This window comes from Somniosus microcephalus, chromosome 7 (assembly GCF_052327205.1).
Source record: "Somniosus microcephalus isolate GS21.2 chromosome 7, FLI_Smic_1.0, whole genome shotgun sequence".
NCBI lineage: Eukaryota > Metazoa > Chordata > Chondrichthyes > Squaliformes > Somniosidae > Somniosus > Somniosus microcephalus.
The window spans coordinates 180,585,403-180,605,903 of record NC_140993.1 but is presented as its reverse complement, the minus strand read 5'-3'; the positions used below and the strand labels follow the sequence as shown (position 1 = coordinate 180,605,903).

The window sequence follows — 20,501 nt, the reverse complement described above, 5'->3', positions numbered from 1 at the left end:
CCAACTCTTTGCTTTCTGTCCGCCAACCAGTTCTCTATCCAAGTCAATACCTTGCCCCCAATCCCATGTGCCTTAATTTTGCACGCTAATCTCTTGTGTGGGAGCTTATCGAAAGCCTTCTGAAAGACCAAATACACCACATCCACTGGTTCCCCCTTATCTATTTTACCAATTACATCCTCAAAAAATTCCAGTAGATTAGTCAAGCATGATTTACCTTACTTTTCCGTCAGACACCGTCACCTCGGTTCAGAATGATAAGGCCCGCCCACACACGCACCGATTGGTCAACCGTCAGGTCACTGAACTGTAGGATTGGTCAATCGTCAAGTCACTCAACACTCAACTGTAGGATGGCCCGCCCGTACGCGTAATGAACCCGCCCCCGTGACGCAACGATTGGTCAACCGTCAGTCAACTGTCAGGTCGCTCGACCGCACGATTGGTCAACCTTCACTTCACTCAATGCTAATGAGCAAATGAGCGGAACTTTTCCCATTTAATGAGCGGAATTTTGAACGTTTTTGGGATACCGTGGGCACGATTTTTGTCTGACGGAAAAGTAAATATGCCTATGACCGGTCCATAATCGTAAGCTTTCTTTTGATGTGACGCGCGTGTAGGTACGCTCTATAACTTTCGAACGTATAGAGAACGGACAGACAGACAGACAGACAGAAAGACAGACAGACAGACAGACAGGCAGATAGAAGAGGTCTTTTATATATATAGATTCCAGCATTTTCCCAACTAGTGATGTGAGGCTGACAGGTCTGTAGTTTCCCATTTTCTCTCTCCCTCCTTTCTTAAATAGCAGGGTTACATTTGCTGTCCTCGAATCTGCAGATACCATTCCAGAATCTATAGAATTTTGGAAGATGACAACCAATGCATCCACTATCCCAATAACCACCTCTTTCAAAACCCTAGGATGTAGGTCAGCCAGTCCTTGGGATTTATTGACTTTTAGTCCCATTAATTTTGCTAGTACTGTTTTTTTACCAATAATAATTTCTTTAAGTTCCTCATTCTCACCACACCCTTGGTTTACTCGTACTTCTGGGAAGTTTTTTGTGTTTTCCTCTGTGAAGACAGAAACAAAGGGGACGATTTTCCTGGAGCCGTCAGGCGGGGTTTCAGGTGTGTGTGGGGGGGAAAATCGCAAAAATAGGGGGTCGCGACCGCCGCCCCCCCCGCCTGACTCCCCGCCCCATCCGACTTTCTCCCCGGCGTTTCAATCCAACCCGAATCAGTCCCGCCCGCAGCAGACGGGACTGTTCTTTAGGCAGCCTAATCACCAATAATTGGCATCTATAATGCCATGTTAAGGGGCCCTTGCTAGTTTCAGCCTTTCCCCATGTTAAACACGCCTGGTGGGAACCCCGCTGATGAAACCTGGAGTGAACAATATCGGCTTGCTTACTATCAGCTGCAGGTCAATCAGGAAAGAAGAGATTTAATCAGACAACATCTGTAGGTTGCAGGACCTTGTTGTTTCAGGCTTGGGGCAACTTGTTCCAGGCTTAGGCACAGCTGTGGAAGGTTCGAGCCTCACACACTTCTCCAATGTGAGTTCCTGGGAAGCACCTCTCGGCACCCTCACTCAGCGCTTCCTCAACGGAGGCATTTACCAGAAGTATGGGAGGCCTTTTTTCCCTTCCCTTCATGCCATTAGAGGATCTCCAGCAGCAGAGGCATCAGCAGCAGAACCAGGAACAGCAGCATCATCAGCAGGAGCGCCAGGCTGCTGCTCACTCACCTGAAGCTGCACAGGCCAGAAGGGGCCAGCGCTTGGATGTGGCTTGAGAGCACCTTGCTGCGCATCAGGGGGCCATGGGGACCCGTATCTGCACTGGCAGTCCTACTCAGAAGGACTTCCATGAAGGTCTGGTTTCTCTGTTCAATGGATGCCCATCGCTCCTCAAGAGATGTCATTCTATTATGAACACACACCATGTTTTCCATACCCTGGCGACTTATCTCCTCCATGGAGGGTGCCAACTTTTCCATGGTGATGCGTTCATGCGCCAATGACTACGCAAAGGCTCAGCTCATCTTCGCTGTGGACTCCTCCATTCGCTCCACACTAGCAGTGACCCTGGAGACAAAACCTGCCAGAGACTCCTGCATCTGTGCATGGAGATCCATCATCTCTTCTCTTGCAGATGGACCCAGAGGCAAAGGGTCGACATGCAGCTGAGCTGAGCAGGCAGAGTCCTGCGCCCTCCGATGAGGACTCTCCACTGCTGTCCCTGTCTCCGCAATCTGCTGATGCTCACTTGTGAGCTGTGAAACACCAGGTGACATCACTACTCTATGTCCCGAAGGTCCCCCCGAGGTGTGAGTGTCTGCGCTGGTGCTGGGTGCGCTTATTTCTGCTGACGCTGCACCCTCAGAGGTTGGAGCTTCCTCTGAGGAGTCTGGCTGCACAGCCTCTTCCTCCTCCACAGTGGGGACAGGGGCTCTGGATGGTACTGTGGGGGAGTAAAGGAAGGAGTTAGAGATGTAGTGCCAAGGTTCTTCTGGTGTCTCCCAGCGAGTTGACATCTGCTGACACTTGCATCCATACAGCCTTGGTCTCAGTGGGAGGCCTCTTCCTCCCTGACTTAGGGAAGAGGACCTCCCTGTGGGCCCTAACCTCATCCAATAATGCCTGCAGTGAAGCCTCGTTGAATTTGGAGGCAGCTCGGGGTCTGGCACTGGCCACAGCTGCTGCAGGCTCATCTGCCATCCTGTATGGTTCATTTGGAAGCCTTCAGAGGATGCAGTGCTTGCTGTGGACCTTGAAAGCACCACGAATGATGACATCATACTGTGGGGCTTTCTGACTGGAAATAGTCAATTAGCAAGGGTTCCCACTCGCTGGAAATGAATTGGCCAATTGAGAGAAAATTGCTTCGATGTGGCAGACCCATTTAGATTCGTGTGGGAACCCCGACATTCGGGGAACCCGACAATTGCCCGCACCTGCGGGAAAATCGACCCCAAACTATTTATTTAATTTCTCAGCCATTTCCTCATTCCCCATTATAAATTCTCCTGTCTCTGACTGTAAAGGGCCTACATTTACCTTTGCCTGTCTTTTCCTTTTCACATACCTATAGAAGCTTTTACTATCTGTTTTTATATTTTTCGCTAGTTTGTGCTCATATTCCATTTTCCATTTCTTTATCAATTTCTTGGTCCCCTTTTGATTTCTAAAAAGATTCCAATCCTCAGGCTGACTGCTTTTTCTGGCAAATTTATAAGCTTCCTCCTTTGACTTAATACTAGCTTTAATTTCTTTTGTTGTTCTTTCTTACGCTGGACTGCTTGCTGCCTGGAGGTTCCTTCTACCATGGCCAGCATCCTTCATGTTCTGTCCAGCCTTTACAGGTTCCAGCCTACACAAGTGCATGGTGATTCCCAATTACATTCACAGCTCCTGAAATTGATTTTCATATGGGGTTGTCTTCCTCAGTAATTTTCCAGCAGGACATGGCAGTGGTGCAGGAATGGGGGCGGTGCTCATAAATAGCAGGTCCTGCCATGCTCTGTGAATAGCCAGTCTTGCTATCAATCATTAAAACAGCTCCAGGAAGTTGCAGTTTTCTACCTACCTCAGTCTTTTCAGATGACAGTCTGAGGTCTGGAAAGCCCCATGAGCTTCAGCCTCAGGCTTCTCAGAGAGCCACAGGTATCCATTGGAAAACATTAAAGGCATTTCAAACAGAAAATTGATGGAACTTTCAACTTTGGTGGCAGCATAAAATGGGCGCAAGGGGTTTGAAATCAATGGAATGGAACATCAGGTGGGGCGTATAACAGGCGGCCAATCCGCTACTGTCTGTTAAATGTCCCCACAAAAGTTGAAAGTATTTTAAAATTCGTTTTTATGGGATGTGGGCGTCGCTCCTCTCTTCCCTTCCCCTCTCCTCCCTTCCCCTCTCCTCTCTTCCCCTCTTCTCCCTTTCCTCCCCTCTCCTCCCTACCCCTCTCCTCCCTACCCCTCTCCTCTCTTCACCTCTCCTCTCTCCCCCTCTCCTCTCTTCCCCTCTCCTCTTTTGCCTTCCCCTCTCTGCTCTTCCTCTCTCCTCTCTCCCCCTCTCCTCTCTTCCCCTCTCCTCCTTTCCCTTCACCTCTCCACTCTTCCCTTCCCCTCTCCTCTCTTCCACTCTCCTTTCTTCCCTTCCCCTCTCCTCCCTACCCCTCTCCTCTCTACCCCTCTCCTCTCTTCCCCTCTCCTCTCTTCCCTTCCCCTCTCCTCGCTTCCTCTCTCCTCGCCTCACTCCCCCTCTCCTCTCTTCCCCTCTCATCTTTCCCTTCTCTCCTCTCTTCCCTTCTCCTCTCCTCTCTTCTCTTCTCCTCTCCTCCCTTCCCCTCTCCTCCCATCCCCTCTCCTCCCTTCCTCTCTGTAGGGGGTAGCGTGTGGCAGGTGCACCCAGTCAGCTTCGCCTCTGACTGTCCCTTGAGCGGTTCGAATCACTCCCACACCCCTGGGTCCTAGACACCGGACTTAGGTACAGGCGGCGATGCAGAAAATCGAGTAGACAAGTGGTTTGGTATAAGAAATCAAAGATTTGATTAAAAACAGAATACAACAATCTTATGGCAAATTACTGGTATGAAAAATACAGGCATAAACAGTTATACTTATATGGGAATGGGGAACACACGGCACATCGAGGGAAAAACAACTACATTAACAATCCCCTTATCCTTATCCCACCCCCTATACCTAACTAGATTAAGCTATGAGGGGCCAGGACTTCATGCTCACCAGTCCAAAACCTGTTACTTTAACAGTTGTGAGTTTTGAGGTTTGGTTCTAAACTAATTACTGGAGGGGAGGTTTCAAGCGAGTGAAAAATAAAAATGTCAGCGGAGAAGGCAACAGAGCAAGGTAGCAGTGGGGGAATTAAAAACCAGAGCTGTTGTGTCTGTGTGTTGATAGAGACACTGAAGACAGGAGTTGGTTTCATAGGTGTTTACTAAACAAAGTCTGGAGGGGAACTAACTGATACAACACAATATACAGGCTTATATAGCCCGAGTGGCCATTACCGGCATTACAGTACACATGGGGCTCTTAAAGGCACATACACTACAATTCCTCCCCTTTTAGCCAACCAGTATATAATATTTTAAGTAATTATTGATTACATGTTACAAGAAAAATAATCTACACATTGCTGCAGTTAATTAATTATAAGTCAGTCTCTCTGGAGGCTTCCTGACTCGGTCCGGATAACGCCTCGGTGGTGTAATAGTTTCTGGTGGTGTAGTAGGTTCTTTTGGCTAGGCTAATTCGGCTTGAATGCCAGTGTCGGGTTCATCGGGTTCCAGTATCACCGGATCGGAGGTAGATATGGGTATCTCTACTTCATTGTTAGGCGTATAGAGTTGTGGTGTAGGTTGTCCCTTTTCGGATGACTCTATGATTTGGTCAGCATGGCGCCTTATTATGCTTTCTCCGATGTCCACGGTATACATCAGCGGTCCTAGTCGTGTGCAGATAGTTCCAGGCTGCCATTTCTCGGTACGGTAGTCCCGGGCCAAAACTTGTTGACCTATCTGGAAGGTTCTAGTTGGCCTTTCATTCATGCCTTGAAATTGCCGGTTCTCCACGTCCCTTCTGATGTTGGGCTTGACCAAATCCAGCCGGCATCTTAGGCTTCTATTGAAGAACATCATGGCGGGAGTTTGGTTTGTAACCATATGTGTTGCATTCCTGTATGCGAACAAGAAGTTATCCACCTTGTGCTGAAGTTTTATGTCTTCATTACCCATGGCCTTTATGGCCTTCTTGAAGGTCTGGACAAACCTTTCAGCCAATCCATTGGTGGCGGGATGGTATGGGGCGGACATGTAGTGCTTAACCCCATTGTTTTTTAAGAACTTCCTGAATTATTCGGACACAAATTGCGGTCCATTATCAGAACAGATCTGTTCCAGCAGCCCATTCCTGGCAAATATGGTCCTTAATACTGTGATGGTTTTTTCCGTGGTGGTGGAGGACATCTTTATTACCTCCGGCCACTTGGAGTGTGCATCAACCACGATTAAGAACATTGAGTCCATAAATGGACCAGCAAAGTCGATGTGTACCCTTTGCCAGGGAGATGAGGGCCACTCCCATGGATGTAGAGGGGCTTGGGGTGGAGCGTTTTGGACCTTCTGGCATCCTAGGCAGCTCTTGGTCATTTCTTCGATGTCTCCATCGATACCTGGCCACCATACAAATGCCCTGGCTAGGTTCTTCATTTTCACTCCACCCAGATGTCCCTCGTGAAGCTCCTTTATAATTTATCCTGGAGTTTGGGTGCAATCACCACTCTGGATCCACACATCAAGGTTCCTCGGCACACTGACAGCTGTTCTCTTCTTTGCGAGAATGCTGGCAACAGGGGTTCGCCATGTGCTGGCCATCACTTCACCGTTAAGTCGTAGACTCGTGAGAGAGTCGGGTCATTTCTAGTTTCCCTTTCAATGGCAGAATTTGTTACTGGTAGACACTCGACTATGGTAGAGTGGAAAATCTCCACTGGGTCTACGGTAAGTGCTTCTTCTACCGTTGGCAACGGTAGGCACGATAACCCGTCAGCATTCCCATGCTGTTTTGGTCCATTGTATTCTATGTTGTATTGGTGTGCCCCTAGAAAAAGGGACCACCTCTGTAGCCTTTGCGCTGTCATAATGGGAACACCCTTTTTAAGGTTGAATATGGAGATGAGGGGTTGATGGTCAGTCAACAAGGTAAATTTTTGTCCGTGTAGGTAATGGCTGAATTTCTTCACTCCCCATACCAGGCTGAGTGCTTCCCTGTCGATTTGGGCATAGTTACGCTCAGCTGAGTTCAATGAGCGTGACGCAAAAGCTATCGGCCGTTCCGAGCCATCAGGGAATTTATGCGATAATACTGCTCCTACGCCGTAAGGGGATGCATCGCACGCCAGTCTGATTGGCAGTGATGGGTTGTAATGAGCCAAAACTTCTTTGGACGTGATTAAGTCTTTGCATTTATGGAAGGCACGTTTACAGTCTTCGCTCCATTTCCAAACTACTCCTGTTTGTAGCAGTTCATTAAGAGGGTGTAGAAGAGTTGATAAGTTCGGTAAAAATTTATGTTAGTAATTTATTAATCCCAGGAACGACCTTAATTGTGAAACATTTTCAGGTGCTGGGGCTTTTATGACCGCTTCAATTTTTTCAGGTGACTTCTGCAACCCTTCCTTATTAATTATGTGGCCACAATATGATATTTGATTTTGGAAAAATTCGCACTTGGGGCGATTTGCTCGTAGGCCCTGTTTTCTCAGCCTAGTGAGCACCTGCTCCAAATTGGCAAGGTGCTCGTTGTCATTTTCTCCTGTTACAAGGATGTCGTCTAGGTAGCATTGAGTCCCCGGAATCCCTTGGAGGACTTGCTCCATAGCTCTTTGCCAGATAGCTGGAGCGGATGCTACTCCGAAAACCAGTCGATTGTACTGGTACAGACCTTTGTGTGTATTTATCGTGAGATATTTTTTAGAGGCCTCTTCAACCTCCATCTGTAGATATGCCTGTGCCAAGTCAATTTTGGTGAAACGTTTCCCTCCGGATAGTGAGGCGAAAATATCTTCTATCCTCGGAAGAGGATACTGTACCGTGTGAAGGACCGGGTTTACAGTCACCTTGAAGTCTCCGCAGATGCGAATTTTTCTCTGTTCTTCAGATTTATCATTATTTAATGTTTTCTTCATGACTGGAATGATGGGTGTTGCCCACTCGCTCCAATCTATTTTGGATAATACGCCTTTCCAAATTCTCCAGCTCTGCCTCAACTGCTGGACGAATTGCGTATGGCACCGGTCTTGCCTTAAAAAACTTGGGAATTGCTGCATCTTCCACTTTTATTGAGGCGTTGATGCCTTTCAAGGTTCCTAGTTTCTCTTGAAACACTTCTTTGACGTTGGCCAAGATGTCTTTTGATCATTCAGGTATGACGTCATCATCGTTTTTTTTCTTACTGGCCACCGTCAGTGCCTGAATGGAGTGCCAGTCTAAACGTATTTTCCTGATCCATTCACGTCCCAGCAGCGGTGGACCACCATCTTGTAGAATGTATAAATACAACTTTTGTATTTCCTTGCCGTTGTATACAACAGGCACCCTTATTTTTCCTTTGGGGTATACTTTCTGCCCCATATATGTTTTCAAGATAATGGATGTGTCTTTTAAAGGTATATGCGGAAATAGCCGCTCGTAATCCCGTCGATTTATGACGGTCAGAGCTGATCCTGTATCTAGCTCCATTTTAACTGGGGACCCTGCTATCGTGAGGGTAACCCAAATGGTCTGGTAATCATCTTTGGCAATTACATTATGTAATTTGAGACAGCTTAGTCTCTTGTTTTCGGAGTCGCTATCGCTCTTCTGGTCTTCGGAGCTACTGTTCGTCATCATTTGTACCTTTCTGTACTTTTCTTTATTGATTTTTTTTTTCCTGTCTGTGGATTTTTTTTGTCCAGATCGGCATACCCGTGCAATGTGTCCAATCTTTCCGCATTGCCTGCATGCTTTGTCCTTGAACCAGCAGTCCCTCTGGTCATAGGTGGATCTGCCGCAGCGATAACATCTCTCGAAACCCGGTGTCATTTCATGGGTGCCGAAGTCCTGTGTCTTTTGTTGTATCTCTGCAGCTCCTCTTGCGGCTGCTTCATATGAAACAGCCATACTGAAAGCCTTGTCCAGTGTTAAATCTTTTTCAGAAAGCAGCCTTTTCTGTGTTCCTTCACTTAAGAGACCGCAGACGAATTTGTCTCGAAGATAATCTGCTAGTCCTGCCCCGAATTGGCAGTGTTTTGATAGCTTTCTTAATTCGGTGAGGTAATCAGCGTTACTTTCATTCTTGTGTTGATTTCTCTTGAAGAATTTTAATCGTTCCGCTATCAGCAGCGGTGTTGGGTTTAAGTGCTCCTGTAGGGTATCAACAATTTCTTTAAAATTCTTGTCCTTTGGTTTGGCTGGAGTGATTAAATTTCATAACAGCCCGTATGTCTTTGCGCCCATTAGATTTAGCAGTACTGAAGCTTTTTTTTCATCTTCTATTCCATTTGTGGTGCAATATACCTCCACTCTTTCCACATATGTGGTCCAATCCTCTATCTCTTTATCAAAAGCATCAATGTTGCCAGACTTAGGCATCCTAGAAATAAAATGGCGCTTCCCGCGCTTTTCTTTCTTTTCTGCCGAAAAGATATGGCGCTTCCCGCGCTTCCCCGCCGCTGCTGCCGATGACAACGTTGTTTCCCGCGGTTTCCGTTCTTTTTATTTATTTATTTACAGTTGGAGACTCGTTCCCGCTGGACTCTCTCTCTAGGTCTGAACGCCGACCTGCTTGCAGCGCCGGCCATCTCCCGAGTGCTCCCTCCCTGTCTGTTACTGCTTGCCTCCGCTTTTGCTGCTTGGCCTAGCTGTAGAGCCAGCCGCTGGAGCCCCAGCCCAACGCCCAGGAAGGATTATTGCAGTACCTGCCACCAGCTTGGCTAGCTGGTGAAACCACAGCTTTTTCTTTTTCTTGATTTTTCTTCAACTTTGGACGCCAGAGGAATCGATGTCCTTGAGGTGCTGCTGAATTGCAGGTAAGTCCCTTTCCAATTCGTCACCACTGTTGTGTCTGTGTGTTGATAGAAACACTGAGGACAGGAGTTGGTTTCATAGGTGTTTACTAAACAAAGTCTGGAGGGGAACTAACTGATACAACACAATATACAGGCTTATATAGCCCGAGTGGCCATTACCGGCATTACAGTACACATGGGGCTCTTAAACGCACATACACTACAAGAGTGTGTCAGGAAGGGACAGAATATATAAAGATAATAAAGGTGAAGTAGTAAAGGGGGTAAAAGCAGGAATAAATTGTCACAAAACATATTTAAAAGTTCTTTATCTGAATGCACGCAGCATTCGTAACAAAATAGATGAGTTGACGGTACAAATAACTACACATGGGTATGATCTGGTGGCCATTACAGAAACATGGCTGCAAGGTGACCATGGTTGGGAACTAAACATCCAGGGGTATTTGACTATTAGGGAGGACAGACAGGAAGGAAAGGGTGGTGGGGTGGCTATGTTAATAAAGGATGGAATCAACTGCAATAGTGAGAAATGATATTGGGTCAAAGAATCAGGATAGTGAAACAGTTTGGGTGGAGATAAGGAATAGTACGGGGAAAAAGTCACTAGTAGGCATAGTCTATAGGCCTCCTAACAATTGCAACTCTATTGGTTGGAGTATAAATCAGGAAATAGTTGGGGCTTGTAATAAGGGAACAGCTATAACCGTGGGAGATTTTAACTTTCATTTTGACTGGACAAATCAAATTGGGCAGGGCAGCCTTGAGGAAGAGTTCATAGAGTGCATTAGGGACGGGTTCCTTGAGCAGTATGTTACTGAACCAACCAGGGGGCAGGCAATCTTAGATCTGGTCCTGTGTAATGAGACAGGATTAATAAAAAATGTCCTAGTAAAGGATCCCCTTGGAATGAGTGACCATAACATGGTTGAATTCCAAATTCAGTTGGAGGGTGAGAGAGTTGGATCTCAAACCAGCGTACTAAGCTTAAATAAAGGAGACTATGAAGGAATGAGAGCAGAGTTGACTAAAGTGGACTGGGAAAATAGATTAAGGTGTAAGACGGTACATGAGTAGTGGTGTACATTCAAGGAGATATTTCACAATTTTCAAGAAAAATATATTCCACTGAGGAAAAAGGGGCATCAAAGAAAAGACAGCCATCCGTGACTAAGTAAAGTAATAAAGGATAGTATCCGACTGAAAACAAGGGCATATAAAGTAGCCAAATCTAGTGGGAGGATAGAAGATTGGGAAGCATTTAAAAGCCAGCAAAGAATAACTAAAAGATTAATTAGAAAGGGAAGATAGATTATGAAAGTAAACTAGCAAAAAATATAAAAACAGATAACAAGAGTTTCTACAGTTATATAAAAAGAAAAAGGGTGGCTAAAGTGAATGTTGGTCCCTTAGAGGATAAGACCGGGAAATCAGTAGTGGGGAACATGGAGATGGCAAAAACGCTGAACAAATATTTTGTATCAGTCTTTACAGTAGAGGACACTAAAAATACCCCAACACTGGACAAACAGGGGGCTATAGGGGGGAAGGAGCTAAACACGATTAAAATCACTAAGGAGATGGTACTCGGTAAGATAATGGGACTTAAGGCAAATAAATCCCCTGGACCTGATGGCCTACATCCTAGGGTCTTGAGAGAAGTAGCGGTAGGGATTGCGATGCATTGGTGGTAATTTTCCAAAACTCCCTGGATTCAGGAAAGGTCCCAGCAGATTGGAAAACTGCTAATGTAATGCCCTTATTTAAAAAGGGAGGTAGACAAAAGGCTGGAAACTATAGACCAGTTAGCCTAACATCTGTGGTTGGTAAAATGTTGGAGTCCATTATTAAGGAAGCAGTAACAGGACATTTGGATAAGCATAACTTAATCGGACAGAGTCAGCATGGTTTTATGAAGGGGAAGTCATGTTTGACAAATTTGCTCCAATTCTTTGAGGACGTAACAAACAGGGTGGATAAAGGGGAACCAGTGGATGTGGTGTATTTGGACTTCCAAAAGGCATTTGACAAGGTGCCACACAAAAGATTACTGCACAAGATAAAAAATCACGGGATTGGGGGTAATATGGCATGGGTGGAAGATTGGCTATCTAACAGAAAACAGAGAGTTGGGATAAATGGTTCATTCTCGGGTTGGCAATCAGTAACTAGTGGTGTTCCGCAGGGGTCAGTGCTGGGACCCCAACTCTTTACAATCTATATTAACGATTTGGAGGAGGGGACCAAGTGCAACATATCCAAGTTTGCCAATGATACAAAGATGGGAGGGAAAGCAGTGAGTGAGGAGGACATAAAAAACCTGCAAAAGGACATAGACAGGCTAAGTGAGTGGGCAGAAATTTGGCAGATGGAATATAATGTTGGAAAGTGTGAGGTTATGCACTTTGGCGGAAAAAATCAAAGAGCAAGTTATTATCTAAATGGAGAGAAACTGCAAAGTGCTACAGTACAAAGGGATCTGGGGGTCCTGGTGCATGAAACACAAAAGGTTAGTATGCAGGTACAGCAGGTGATCAGGAAGGCCAATGGAATCTTGGCTTTTATTGCAAGGGGGATGGAGTATAAAAGCAGGGAAGTCTTGCTTCAGTTATACAGGGTACTGGTGAGGCCACACCTGGAATACTGCGTACAGTTTTGGTTTCCATATTTAAGAAAAGATATACTTGCTCTCGAGACAGTTCAGACAAGGTTCACTCGGTTGATTCCGGAGATGAGGGGGTTGACTTATGAGGAAAGGTTGAGTAGGTTGGGCCTTTACTTATTGGAATTCAGAAAAATGAGAGGCGATCTTATCGAAGCATATAAGATTGTGAGGGGGCTTGATCGGGTGGATGCGGGGGGGATGTTTCCACTGATGGGTGAGACTAGAACTAGGGGGCATAATCTTAGAATAAGGGGCTGCCCTTTCAAAACTGAGATGAGGAGAAACTTCTTCACTCAGAGGGTGGTGAATCTATGGAATTTGCTACCTCAGAGAGCTGTGGAAGCTGCGACATTAAATAAATTTAAAACGGAGATAGACAGTTTCCTAGCTGATAAGGGAATTAGGGGTTACTGGGAGCGGGCAGGGAAGTGGACATGAGTCTAGGTTGGGATCAGCCGTGATCCTATTGAATGACGGAGCAGGCTCGAGGGGCCGTATGGCCTACTCCTGCTCCTACTTCTTATGTTCTTATGTTCTGCTGTCCTTTGTGGTACCCCGTCGCCACATGGTCTGAGGGCACGGCGCTGGAGTTGTTGCTGTGACACACCCTCCCTCTCCTCAGCTACCGTCGTCTCGTTGCGATGGGTTTTCTTCTTCTTCTCCCTCGGGCAGTCGTCGGCGGTAATATTGCGGTTGGGGGTCGGTTGGCGGTCTTCACTGCTTACTTGATTTTACTACCCAAGCTTTGAACGCCAGTATATTCATTGTGGCATGGACACCCGCGTCTAATGCCAGCTTATTCGCAGTGTTCAAATGCCAACTTATTCTCACTGTCCATACATACACTGCTAATTTCTTCCCCAAACGCCAGCTTATAACTAGGCATTTGGTTTTTACCAATGCGTCTTTCGCTACCCCTCTCTGCTTTTATCGGTTACCTTCTTCTTCGTCTCGTCTCGTCTCACCCCTTTGTGGCCTGTGTGTCCGGTGTGGTATTGAACTTGGGTCTCGTTCTCCTCCCGCGTTTGGCCTCGATGTAAAGGGTGTCCTCGGTTGTTGAGCAGTGCGGGGAGTGAGAAGAGAGCCCGCCACGAGGCCAGGGTGTGAGTATGAGCGGCAGCAGCCCAAGGCCACCGGCAAGAGTCAGTCAAGAGCAAGAGTAAAAGAGCGATTGTTACTGATTGGCCTCCAATTATACCCGTTTCTTCAACTCCTCATCTGCGCGCCAATTCAGGTCAGTCCATTGTTTAACTTTTGGTGGGCTGTTTTAAATGATTACAACCATTTATTTTAACTACCTTAGGAGTGGTTACCTCTGGGTCTAATGGCCCCGATATCTTGGTTGCTTTGTCATGGATAAGACTTGATTGTCCCCATCCTACCTTGATGGCTACTGTGAGCTGTTATCGATTAAACATGCAGAAAGCTAAATGGCCACAATTATGGGCCATTTCTAAATTGATTTAATTCGAGTCGAATAAATGCGAATTCTGTGTTTACTTTGTCTGGCTGGGCTCCAAAGAGTCTCTTTTCACGGATTCCTGCATTTTAATGTTTCGTCTCCAGGCCTGCTTGTTGGCAGAGCCGTGGTTTTAAAAATCCTGTCATTATTGGTCACGAGGTTTACAGAAGCCATTTTGGGTAGCCTGTTTTTCAATAACTTGTCCAAAACAGGGCCCCTTGATCTGTAACTTGGGGAGTGCAGGAATTTTGAGAACCCTGCAGCTTACACCTCTCCTCCCTTCCCCTCTCCTCTGTTCCCCTCTCCTTTCTTCCCCTCTCCTCTCTTCCCTTCCCCTCTCTTCTCTTCCCCTCTCCTCTCTTCCCTTCCCCTCTCCTCCCTACCCCTCTCCACTCTTCCTCCTCTCTCCCCTTCCCCTCTCTTCCCTTCCCCTCTCCTCTCTTCCCCGCTCCTCTCTTCCCCTCTCTTCTCTTCTCTCCTCTCTTCCCCTCTCCTCTCTTCCCTTCTCCTCTCATCTTTTCCCTTCCCCTCTCCTCTCCTCTCTTCCCTTCTCCTCTCGTCTTTTCCCTTCCCCTCTCCTCTCTTCCCCTCTCCTCCTTTCCCTTCCCCTCTCCTCTCTTCCTCTCTCCTCTCTCCCCCTCTCCTCTCTTCCCCTCTCCTCTTTTCCCTTCCCCTCTCCTCTCTTCTCTTCCCCTCTCCTCTCTTCACCTCTCCTCTCTTCCCCTCTCCTCTCTTCCCCTCTCCTCTCTTCCCCTCTCCTCTCTTCCCTTCCCCACTCTCCCCTTCCCCTCTCCTCTCTTCCCCACTCCTCTCTTCCCCTCTCCTCTCTTCCCAACTCCTCTCTTCCCCTCTCCTCTCTTCCCTTCCCCACTCTTCCCTTCCCCTCTCTTCTCTTCCCCACTCCTCTCTTCCCCTCTCCTCTCTTCCCAACTCCTCTCTTCCCCTCTCCTCTCTTCCCTTCCCCACTCTTCCCTTCCCCTCTCCTCTCTTCCCCGCTCCTCTCTTCCCCTCTCCTCTCTTCCCAACGCCTCTCTTCCCCTCTCCTCTCTTCCCTTCTCTCATCTTTTCCTCTCTCCTTGCCTCTCTTCCCCTCTCCTCTCTTCCCCTCTCCTCTCTTCTCTTCTCCTCTCTGCTCTTCTCTCTTTTCATAAGTAGAACTCAGAACCACAGGAATGAGTGGCCGGGGTCATTAGGTCCGATACAAATAGAAAAAATTACATCCTCATTACTGCCTCAATATTTGTTCTGGAGTTGGGCTTCCAGCAGCTGCCCAGATATCTCCCCAATATTCCCAGAAGGTAATTAAACCTTCTCATTTTGATCTCTTTTATATTTAAATTAGTTTTTTAATTATACTTTTGATTTATTTTACATTCTGTATATTAAATTATACTTTTAATATATTATAGATTATTTTATATTTAATATATAATGGATTACATTATATTTAATATATTATTTAAATATATATGATATCATCTTTTCTATTTTAGTTTACTTTATTGTACTTTCAGGGAATTCACTTCATCTTCAGTCTCTGTGGGTAACACCACAAGAGATCCATTGGTAGACTTCAAAATATAGACTCCCCTCTTACCCTGTAGAACTGACTACCATTTGAAAACTAGCTCAGCTGCATCTGCTGGCTGGCACAAAACTTTTAAAAATGTACAGCTCTTTAGCTGTTGCCTCCAGGACCTGAAACTCTGACACTAGATTGTGGACTGCTGCATGATGCCCAATACAATTCTGTGATCGGAAACCTCTGACCACTGAGCTGTCTGCCACAGAGGATTGCATTCAATCAACCAGCTTTTTTTATTCTCAAAGGTCTCAGAGACAGCTATCAATCAAACCCACTGACCCAGGCTGAAGCCTAATTCTCTGTTTTGTGTCAAGGTGGCATGTGACAACCTCTGCAAATGTATTGAAACAAAAGGCAGTTGATGAATACAACTCTCATAATCAGATTAGATCAAACAGCCATTCATCAATAATGAATGGATAACCACCTTTTGACAATGCAAAGGGATTTGTGAATGCATGTAACAGCTACGGTCGATACAAATTTAACACCTCAGATAACCTATTGTGTGTGCCATAGAAATTGATACTTTGTGAAGTTCTTACAGCCAAACTGGTGGCTTTTCTGTTGAAGACTACCTTGTGTGACCTTGGGTGTTAATCCCTTACATGCTGTTTCTAGCAGTATCAAATACACATAAAAATTCAACACGGACAATAAGTAAACTTTTGTCACATGTCCTTCTTGCCACTGTGTTTGCCCTTGGTGCTAGTGTGTAATGTGGAAGCTCTGAAACCTAATTCTGTGCTTCTCCTAAGTGCTACCTCAATGGCTGGAGTCTGGAAAGTGATTGGTTGCTGCATACCTATCTGAGTCTCTTGGGACTGAGGTGACTCTTGCCTAATGGCTGCAAAATTCCAAGATGGACTTTCTGCAAGCCACACATCTTGTGCAGCTGCATGACCAGCCTGGCACTGAGCCCTTTCAGCCACATCTGCTGGTATTGGAGGAGACTAGCTGGAGGAGCTGTGATTCAGAGAAAGAACAGCATCACCTGCACACATTGCTGTTATGTCCACTAGTACTTGGTGTGTCACTAATACTGGGCAGTGGGCACTGACTCTGCATGGCCATTGATTTGTGGGAAAGCAGACCTAAACACAGCAATGAGATTTAGTGACGCCTATAAGATACTTGTCTGTATCTCAGCCCCAGACACTTGGAAGCCGGAGGGGACAGCTATCTGTAATCTAGCACCTCAGGTATCTGTGGCAGCAATCTGAGTATCCATGGACAAAGCACAGACAGCCCTGAGGGCCTCTGTCATTGGGGCCTCCAATGCAGAAGTCTCTGAAATTGCTGCACACTTCAAGGAGGACTGCAGTGCTGCAAAGTCACCTGTCAATGTCTCACAATTCAATTCAATTCAATTCAAATCGCTTTATTGGCATGACAAGTTACATCTTATGTTGCCAAAGCATCGAAAAACATTCATGTTTGTACATAAAAATACAGATCTATCCATACAGTATATAAACAGATATATCCCTGAGTGTATAAATATACATTCATATATTTTATATATACTCTTTTCTTATATTTAGTGGTTGTCCCTCTGTTTATGGCAAGCTGTAACATAGTGTGCCGCTAATGTTACACAATTTCTCTCTTCCCCTAGTAGGTATGGGAGTTTTTGGTCGTCATTCAAATTTCTGAATTCCGGGCATATTTTTGTGAATTTTGGGTAAAAATTCTCCCTTATGCCCTGATATTTTCTACAAGCTGTGAGGAAGTGCATCTCTGTCTCCACCACTCCCTGACTGCAGTGAGAGCATATCCTGTCCTCTCTTGGTAGCCGGGTCTGCCTGTGTCTACCTTTTTCGATCGCCAGGCTATGTTCACTAAGTCTGTACATTGTCATGGTTTTTCTCAGTTTGCTATCCTTTACCATGGTCAGGTAATCAGCCATGTTGTATTGTCTGTTTAGGGCCAAGTAGCAATTGAGTTTGCTTTGGGTTTTTGTTGTTTCTGCCCAATATGTCAGATATTTTTCCTTTTGCTTAGCGACGATTGTGTTGGGTCGAATTCTTTGTGTTACGCTGTCACTGTCCTGGGGCTGGTTATTGTTAGTAGTGTTAGTAGTTACTTCACTGAGTCCCAGGACTAGTTGACTGAGGGTATTCTTCTTTATGGTCCTCTCTTGGCATTTCAGGGCTTCGTAATGATAGCATTGGGGGTTACTCATTTCTAGGTGTTTCCAAAATTTGGTGGCTCTTTTTGGATAGTGATTATTAATGGATATTGGCCTAGTTCTGCCCTGCATGCATTGTTTACGGTTTTCCTTTGAGTCCGGAGGATACTTTTACAGAATTCTGCATGTAGGATCTCAATTGAGTGTTTGTCCCATTTTGCAAATTCTTGTTGTGTTAGCAGTCCCCACACCTCACTGCCATAGAGTGCAATTGGTTCAATTACTGATTTGAAAATTTTGAGTCAAATGCTAATTGGGATTTCTATTTGGATTGATTTTTTAATGGCATAGAAAGCCCTTCTTGCTTTCTCTTTCAGTTCATTCACAGCCAGATGGAAATTTCCCGTAGAACTGATTTTTAATCCCAAGTATGTATAGTTAGTGGTTTGTTCAATTTTGGTTGTTCCTAGTGTGAAATTTATTTTGGGTCCCTGATGTCTGGATCTTTGCTGGAACACAAGGACTTTGGTTTTCTGGGGATTTATTGTCAGGGCCCAAGTCTGGCAGTACGACTCCAGCAGATCCAGGTTCTGCTGTAGACCCTCCTTAGTTGGTGACAGCAGAACCAGGTCATCTGCATAGAGGAGGAATTTAACCTTGGATTCATATAGGGTGAGGCCGGGTGCTGTAGATTGTTCAAGTAGTTTTGCCAATTCATTTATGTATATATTAAAGAGTGTCAGTGAGATTGGCGAGCCCTGCGTCACCCCCCGCCCCTGTGGGAAGTATTTTGTTTGTTTGTCTCCAATTTTAACTGCACATTTGTTGTTTGTATACATTGATTTAATTACATCATATGTTTTTCCCCCATCCCGCTTTCGATAAGTTTCAGGAATAAACCGTCGTGCCAGATGGAATCGAAAGCCTTCTGGAAATCTATAAAGCATGCGTAGATTTTGCTTTTGTTTTGATGAACGTGTTTGTCAATTAGGGTCTGAAGGGTGAAGATATGATCTGATGTTCTATAGTTTGGCAGGAATCCAATTTGGCTTTTACTCAAGACATTGTGCTCCTCAAGGAAGTTTATAAGTCTTTTGTTTATGATACTACAGAATACCTTCCCCAGGTTACTGTTTACACAGATGCCTCGATAGTTATTTGGGTCGACTTTGTCCCCACTTTTGTATATGGGCGTTATGAGTCCTTTGTTCCAGATATCAGGGAAGTAACCGACACTCAGAACCAAGTTGAAGAGTTTTAGGATAGCCAGTTTCATTTTATCGTCTGTGTGTTTAATCATCTCGCTTAGTATGCCGTCTGCCCCGCAAGCTTTTCCTGGTCGCAGGTCCTTGAGTTTTTCAAATAGTTCTTTTTCTGTTATTATGGAGTCTAGCGGGTTTTGGTTATCTTTTATGGCCATTTCGAGCTTTTCCAGTTTTTTGCATATTTGGTGTTGCTCTGGCCTTAGTGTGTTTTTCTGGTATAATTTTTCAAAGTGGTTTTCCCATGTGTCTCCATTTTGAATGGCCAATTCGTCGTGTTGTTTTTTGTGTAATGTATTCCAGTTGTCCCAGAAACAATTGGAATCAATGGATTCCTCAATGGAGCTGAGTGTATTCTTAATATACTGCTCTTTTTTGGTTCTGAGTTTGTTTCTGTATTGTGTTAGTGTCTGACAATAAGTAAGGCGTAATTCCTCGTTTTCTGGATGTCTGTGTTTTTGGTTTGATATTTTTCTAAGTTTTTTCCTCATGTTATGGCAATCTGGGTCAAACCATTTTTCATAGTTTTTTGTTTTGGGTTTGTTCTTGCGAGCTTTCAAGTTTGACCTTGTTGCCAAATTATCAAAAATATTGTTTAGGTTATTCACTGCCCGGTTTACGCCTTCTTTATTGTGAGTGTATATGTTATCCAGAAAGGTGTCCAAGAGAGCTTGAGTTGATTCATTGCTAATTGCTTTCTGGTAATTTTCCGTGCTGTTTTTGGCCCATCTGTACGATTTTTTGGTGTTGTACAGCTTACTGGGTTGTGTCTCTGTGTTGGTTGTTTCTGTCTTTTTAAGATACATAGTAATTTGACTGTGGTCTGACAGTGTTGTTTGTGGTTTGACTGTGAGGGTGATGAACTCCTCCAAGTTGCAGCATTGTTTCTGACATGTTGCCTTGATACTTTGATACTCTGCAAGTGGTTTTCATTTAAGAACAGAACCATGACAGTTGGAAACCCTAGGCTCTTCAAACGAGTGGTGACATCTCCTGGCTCTCTGGCCAACAACCTCTTCCTCCTCATCTTCCACCCCAACTGCTCGCATGTTTAAACTCGCACCAAGTCCCGTTCACCCATCTTTACCCACTGTGCTTGCTGACCTACATTGGCTCCCAGTTAAGCAATGCCTCGATTTTTAAAATTCTCATCCTTGTTTACAAATTCCTTCAAGGCCTCGCCCCTCCCTATCTCTGTAATTTGCTCCAGACCCACAACCCCCCTGAGATATCTGCGCTAATTTTGGCCTCTTGAGCATCCCTGATTTTAATCGGTCAACAATTGGTGGCCATGCCTTCAGCTATCTAGGCCCTAAGCTCTGGAATTCACTCCCGAAACCTCTCCATCTCTCTACCTCTCTTTCGTGATTTAAGATGCTCCTTAAAACCTACCTCTTTGACCAAGCTTTTGGTCATCTGTCCTAATTTCTCCTTATGTGGCTCGGTGTCAAATTTTGTTTTATAACACTCCTGTGAAGCCACTTTGGATGTTTTACTATGTTAAAGGCGCTATATAAAAACAAGTTGTTGTTGTTGTTGCTCAGACATGCTCTGTATTTCACCCAGCGTACTCCCCCTGGCTCACCTTCTATTTTGGGTGTATGTCTGTGGGCAGGATCTTGGGAGGGAGATAGTAAATTATGGTGCCTACTTCGAAGTGCTGGCAGGACCCAATGCAGAGGCACCTGGCTCATCTCCTCCCTCTGTTTCCAATCCTCAGGTACATCTAAAGGAGGTAAAGAGGAGAAAGATTAGAATAGGTTGCCAAGGAACAGATTTTACATCACTTTTAGT

The 20,501-nt window shown here is 45.3% G+C and overlaps 1 protein-coding gene across 1 annotated transcript in view; it reads left to right on the top strand.

Moving 5' to 3' along the window:
- Window positions 1–20,501, top strand: part of kcnv1 (potassium voltage-gated channel modifier subfamily V member 1) — a 103,900-nt gene that overhangs the window by 69,878 nt on the left and 13,521 nt on the right. The window lies entirely within an intron of this gene.